General features: G+C 40.6%; 1 pseudogene; it reads right to left on the bottom strand.

The window, feature by feature from the left end:
- Nucleotides 1-4,040: 4,040 nt before the first annotated feature.
- LOC102767146 lies at nt 4,041-4,853 on the bottom strand (annotated as a pseudogene).
- Between the last annotated feature and the right edge of the window lie 2,236 nt (nt 4,854-7,089).

A 7,089-nucleotide genomic window follows, 5' to 3' on the forward strand; every position in this document is an offset into this window, starting at 1 on the left:
TGACCCCCAGGGGGTGTCGGGGAACAAAGGAAGGGCTTGGCTGGCAACAGGAAGGCCCTGATTGGCCCTGATCACCATCCAGGCCTAGGGACCCTACAGTGCACAAATTTTTGTGCACCGGGCCTCTAGTATATATATATATATTTAAATTTCCATATATATACCACATCTTCTACTATTATTTTTTTAAAAATCTTTATTGTTGAAAGTATTACATTTGTCCCTCTTTTTCCCCCAATTGACCTAGCCCGCCCCCACCCCCAGGCTACCACATCTTCTATTGATCGACATCTATATGGTTGCTTCCGTATCTTGGCAGTTACTAGTAACACTGCAATAAACATAGGAATGTATGTATTTTTTAATTAGTGTTTTTGTTTTCTTTGGAGAAATACCCAGAAGTGGCATTGGGTCATAAGGCAGTTATATTTTTTTCCCCAATCTTCACCTGAGGATATTTTTTCCATTGATTTTTTTTTAGAGAGAGGAGAAGGGAGTGGGGAGAGAGAGAGAAACATCAATGTGAGAGAGACACATCTATTGGCTGCCTCCCGCAAGTGCCTGGAGCTGAGGGATCAAATCAGCAACCCAGGTACGTACTCTTAACAGGGAATTGAATCTGTGACCCTTTGGTGTGTGGGACCCATGTTCTAACCACTGAGAAACACAGGCCAGGGTTGGCAGTTATGTTTTTAATTTTTTATGGAAACTCCACAGTGGCTGCACCAATTTGAATTCCCACCAACAGTGTGCGAGGGTTCTCTTTTCTTGAACATCCTCACCAGCACTTGTTGTTTGTTAATTTATTGATGATAGCCATTCTGACAGGTGTGGTTTCAGTTTGTATTTTCCTGATAGTGACAGTGAGCATTTTTCATATGTCTGTTGGCCATTACTCCTCTTTAGAGAAATGTCAATTCAGGTCCTCTGCCCATTTTTAAATTAGATTTTTTTTGTTGTTGTTTTAAGTTGTATGAGTTTTTTATGTTCTGGATATTAACCCCTTATTGGATGCATCATTTGTGACTATCTCTCCCATCCAGCAACTGCCTTTTCATCTTGTAGATGGTTTCCATCACTGGCAAAACTTTTTTGGTTTGTAGTTATCATGAGGTTTATGTATATTATTCTATGTCTATAGCATTCTATTTTAAGCTGATAGGAATTTAAGTTCAAATATATTTTCTAAGGACTACATTTACATTTTTACTCCTCCCCCATGCTTTATGTTATTGATGTCATGTGTTAGATCTCTTTGTGTTAACACCTAACTATTTACTGTAGTTTGAGTTTGATACATTTTTATTTTTACCTTTAACTATCCGATTCACTGTATTTATTAAATATTTGGCTTTAACAGTGAGATTTTTTTCCTTTCTCATATTTTTTTATTTCTTGTTATGGCCTTTCCTTTTTTTTGCTTAAAAAAGACCTTTTAATATTTCTTTTTTTTTTAAAGGGGAGAATGAGGATTTTTATTTTTTAAAATATATTTTATTGATTTTTTACAGAGAGGAAGGGAGAGGGATAGAGAGTTAGAAACATCAATGAGAGAGAAACATCGATCAGCTGCCTCCTGCACACCTCCTACTGGGGATGTGCCCACAACCAAGGTACATGCCCGTGGCCGGAATCGAACCTGACCAGTTAGGGCTAATATTTCTTGTAAACCTGGTTTAATAGTGATGAATTGTTTAGTTTTTGCTACTCTGGGAAACTCTTTATTGCTCCTTCAATTCTGAATAATAAACTTGCCAGCTAAATTATTCTGGGTTATAAGTTTCTTTCTTTCAGCACTTTAAAGAAGGCCTGCCACTCCCTTCTGGCCTGTAAAGTTGCTGCTGAGAAATCAGCTGATGGCCTTATGGGGTTTCCTTTATATGTAACTCGTGTTTTCCTCTTTCTTCCTCCCATTGTCTCTTTATCTTTAACTTTTGCCATTTTAATTACAATGTATCTTGGTATGGGTCTCTTTGAGTTCATCTTTTCTTGGATGGGCAGGAAGTATTCAAAATTAGGTCTTTAATTTTTGGATTGTCACCAAAGGCTACTTGGGATTTCAGGCACATGGTTAAGTGTCAGAGGAAAAGTGGTCGTAGGAGACAGGAGAAGGGCTACATGCAGTGCTGACCATTTCCTTAAGGGAAGGAGAATCAGCCACAGAAGAGAATACTGTTGGTTTTGCTGTGCTAAGTAAAAAAAAGGAAGGGGAGGTCAGCATAGAACCTGGGGTGATTCTTGCACATAGAAGCACCCTGATGGTGGCGGTGATGGCTACAGCCTCTGTAGCCTCATTGACCTCCACAAAGGACTTGTGCATGACCGTGGACAGAAACAGTTATCTCATGGATAACATTTTGGAAAAGTAAGCCCTGTCCCGCTCAAAGGCATCGACTATGCCCAGAGAGTAAAGGACATCCTCCATGCTGTCATTCCAGTTTAAATCTAGAGAGGGCGAAAGCAGGGCCGGGATGGCAAAGCCTGGCCATGCTGAAGGGGTGGGTGGCAGAGGTGCTGGTGTGGTAGCAGAGGGCCTGGAGTCCCAGCAGAGGTGGAGGAACATCCTGCTCAGGTGATGAGGAGCCTTTGAGTTCCCAGCAAGGAAGGCAGCCACCCCTGGACGCCTTCATTGTTTGACCACAAGGGCCCATTCTCACCCAGACTTGCAAATTCGAGGACACCTCTCTCTGGAAGGTCAGAAAAGGGGATTGTAGTGCAGGGAATTCTCAGAAGAAAGGAGCCACATACCTGGAACTGGAGGAGCTTGCTTCCTGGGAAGGTGCCTATCTGTTGTGCGGGAGGCAGAATGTCACACTGACTCTTCAAGGGGAGCCTGCAGGGGAAGGAGACCAACACGCAGTATCTCACCCTCTGCTACAAGGTACATCGTGCAGTCCTTCCTTTGTAAATGAAAAATAGAAGACCATTCTACAAGAGAAGGATTCCAGAGGCTTAAAAATGCAAAGATTGGTATTAAAAAAATCATGTGGAGGAATTCAAGGAATGTTTAGAAGACCAAAAGTCCCCAATGACAAGAACAAAAAGCAACTATTTTTGAACTTTGTTTTTCTTCTCAGTGCTGTTTGCATTGATTTCCCACATGTAGTCCTTTTGCTCAGTAAGTCTTGTCTGTCACAAAGGTTGGAAAATAAACTACCCCAAATAGTCATGGAAATGCTGAAAGAAGGCTTGAGTTTCTCATATTTGAATTTTCTCTTGTTTGACTGGAAGGGGTTTTTTTTTTTTTTTTTTTAATATATTTTATTGATTTTTTACAGAGAGGAAGGGAGAGAGATAGAGAGTTAGAAACATCGATGAGAGAGAAACATCGATCAGCTGCCTCCTGCACATCTCCTACTGGGGATGTGCCCGCAACCCAGGTACATGCCCTTGACCGGAATCGAACCTGAGACCTTTTAGTCCGCAGGCCGACGCTCTATCCACTGAGCCAAACCGGTTTCAGCTGGAAGGGGTTTTTGTATAACTAAAACTTCAGTGCATAAGGGAGACTTAGAAGGAACACATAATTTTGCGGGCGGTCATGAAACAAGATGGCACTTGGGGTTAAGTGGTCATTCCCTGGATTTGACTCCAGACGTGGTAAAGACGCCTTTGGGGAGTCAGTCACCAGATTCCTCAACGACTTCTTGTAGTGTCTTAGCACTCATGTCACAGTGAAGCATTAGAAAAGCCTACACTTTTTGTTGATAGAGAGCCAGTTGAAATATCATTGATAGAGTTTTAGCTTTAGGAAAATTTGGTTTGATTATTAGCTGCTTTATTACTATTAGGTATATGAACTTGGGAAAATCACTTAGCCTCTGCTGAGTCTAGCTTTCTCACAAAATGAGGATATTAAGCTCACTGATTTCTGAGTTTCTAGCTAGTTCTAGAGTTCTATATTTCTACATAGTTGAATTATATGCCGTTGCGGGAGTATGACTAACATCTTTGAAGCTACTAATTTTATGTCATGCTATAAAGTCCAAAGTTGTTGTTTTCAGAATATATTCTTTGACCTACAGTATGTCCAAATCAATTTAACAAAACCATCTTATAACAGAAAAAACAAATCTAGGGAGGAGCACTTCCACCTCTTTTTCATCCATCATATCTAGCCTCGTCCATAATACGATTTTCTCCTGAATAAGTTATTTTCCACCATTTCCAAATTGACATTTTCATCAGGAAGCATGATGAACATCTTCAGCTCTTTGCCAACATAAGGCAGCACCAGAATTTTGGTGAATATTTCTCCTGTGTAGGTCATATTAAAGGTAGTCATTTGCACAGGTTTCTCCTCATTCTTGCCGACTTTAAGTGGTCTTTCCTTGGTCTGCTGTTTGTTAAATGGATTATTCCTTAGGAGATCATGGAATTCATGAGAACTAGACAAGTAACTTGACTAACTCAATTTGGAGACAGCAACTCTAATTTTACTTTCTGTCTTGTTAGCCATCTAGGTGTTTATGTGTTTTCTAGCCTCCTTTGTAGCTTTGAAGAAGTTGATCTCTTCCATCTCTGCTTCATAGAGTTTGAGGCAGGAAGATGAGTTGAATCATAAGAATTTTTCTCCAAAGAGCCTGTTGTCAGTTCTAAGTAAGTACTACATGCCAGTCCTGTTGACTTCAATGAGAAGTGATTGAACATATTCACTTCTATCATTACTTTTACTTAAAGAAAGTGCCTGGACCATCTGGGCTGTGGTGTTTCCCTTTGCCCCCATGAAGAACATGGCCAAGGCAGAGGAGATTCTCATGGGTGAGAAAACACGTTTCTTGAGTGATCTTCAGAAGGCTTTTCAGAAGGTATAAGGCAAAAGTACCATCTGCTTCCGACATAGTATTCATGATGGTGAGTCCCATATGCCAGTAATGCAGCCAGAGTGAGCGGAGCAGGTTCCGAGTTCATCTTGTTGGAAACTTTCTGTTTTTCTGGACTTGGGTGTCTCTTTCCTTTCCCAGGTTAGGAAAGTTTTCAGCCATGATTTTTTAAAATAAAGTTTCTGTTCCTTTCTCCCTTTCTTCTCCTGTTGGAAATCCCTATAATGTGAAGTTTTGAGTGCTTGATGTTGTCCCAGAGGTTCCTTAAACTATCCTCATTTTTTTTTTAATGTGCCTCAGGCATGAAACAGCTCTGGCCACCAAGCCAGGCATCAAGCTAGGATGAACTAAGGACTGCATGTCTGCTCTGCCCCTGATTGATATAAGAGCAACACCACCAATCAGGTGTCTCTTTGCCCATTGCCAGGGGGTTATCCTCATTCTTAAAAATTCATTTTTCTTTTTGCTGCTCTGATTGGTTGATTGCCTTTAGTCTGCTTTCCAGGTCACTGATCCATTCTTCTGTATTAGCTAATCTGCTATTGATTCCTTCTAATGTATTTTTTTATTTCAGTTATTGTATTTTTCAGGTAGGCTTGGTTCTTTATTGTACTTTGTAACTCTGTTGAAGTTCTCCCTAAATTCCTCAATTCCACTCTTAAGTTTGGTGAGCATCCTTATGATAATAATTTCTTTGAATTCTTTTTTTTCCCTTTGAATTCTTTATCAGGCAAATTACTTATCTACATTTCCCTAGGATTTTGGTTTTGTTTTGTTTTTCCTGGAGATTTTTCTTGTTCCTTTATTTGAGATTCTTCTGTCTTTTCATTTTGTTTGACTTTCTATGTTTGTTTATATAAATTACACAAATAGCTACCTCTCCCAGTCTTTAAAAAGTGGTTTTATATAGAAGCAGTCTCTGCATCAGCTAACTGTGCCAGATGGTTTTTGAAGGTTAGTTGGGGCTGAGCAGGTGCCTATGGCACACCAGAGCACTGGCCCATAGAGCCAAAGAGGCTCCAGGTGGGAGGGCCAGGTGTGTGTAGTAATGCCCTGTTGATCCTGCTTTATGTCTTTGTTCAGGGACAAAATGGGCTTGGGAACATGCTGCAGAGACCTTGCAGGTAGGTCAAAGCACCTGGATGGAGCCCATAACCACCCTATGGAGGTGAAAGGGGACATAAACAATGGTGCTCAGAGGCACCTCTGACCTTGGAGAACTCTTGCAGTCCCTGGAGAGCTCCTGTGGCTCCCAGCTTCTCTATATAGTCTCTACTTTCTTTGTTGTATAGAAAGTGGTCTTGTGAAGAAGTAGGCTTTATGTATTTTTTAAATATATATATATTTTTTATTTCAGAGAGGACAAGAGAGGGAGAGACAGAAACATCTGCAAGGAGAGAAAATTATTGATCCAATTCCTCCTGCATGCCCCCTACTGGGGATTAAGCCCCAAACCTTGGCATGTGCCCAAATGGGAATCAAACTGTGACTTTCCTGTTCATAGATTGACGCTCTATCACCTTGCCACACCAGCTGGGTGTAAACTTCATTTTTTTGGTTAGAAAAATGAGTGGAAAACAGAGATTCCAATATATTTTGCTCTCCCTGCTCCCAGTTTCCCCTATTATTAACCTCTTGCATTAGTAGGTGCATATGTTAAAATTGATAGAACAGTATTGATACATTTTTATTAACTAAAGTCCATAGTTTACAGTCAGGTTCACTCTTTGTGTTGTACATTTTGGGGGTTTTGGCCAATGCATAATACCATGCATCCACCATTATAATATTATGTAGAGTAGTTTCTTCACTGCCCTAAAAATCCTCCGAGTTCCACCTGTTCATCTCTCCTTCCTCCCACCCCACCCCACCCCACCCTTCTCACTGGTACCCTCACCTCCTGGTAACTTCTGATCTTTTAACCGTATTCATAATTTTGTCTTTTCCAGGATGTCATATAGTTGGAATCATAAAGTAGGTAACCTTTTCAGATCAGCTTCTTTCACTTAGCAATATGCATTTAAAATGGGTCCAGAGGAAACCACAATTTGCTAAGGAGGTTGTGCAATCTCTGGAGGACATAGTTGCCATAGGGAATCCTACAGCCCCTCTTCAGGCAGAAAGAAAGAAAGAAAGAAAGAAAGAAAGAAAGAAAGAAAGAAAGAAAGAAAGAAAGAAAGAAAGAAAGAAAGAAAGAAGGAAGGAAGGAAGGAAGGAAGAGGAAGAGATAGAGGGACAAAGGAAAGGAGGGAGGGGGAGAGGAAGA

The sequence above is a fragment of the Myotis davidii genome, unplaced genomic scaffold (assembly GCF_000327345.1).
Source record: "Myotis davidii unplaced genomic scaffold, ASM32734v1 scaffold992, whole genome shotgun sequence".
NCBI lineage: Eukaryota > Metazoa > Chordata > Mammalia > Chiroptera > Vespertilionidae > Myotis > Myotis davidii.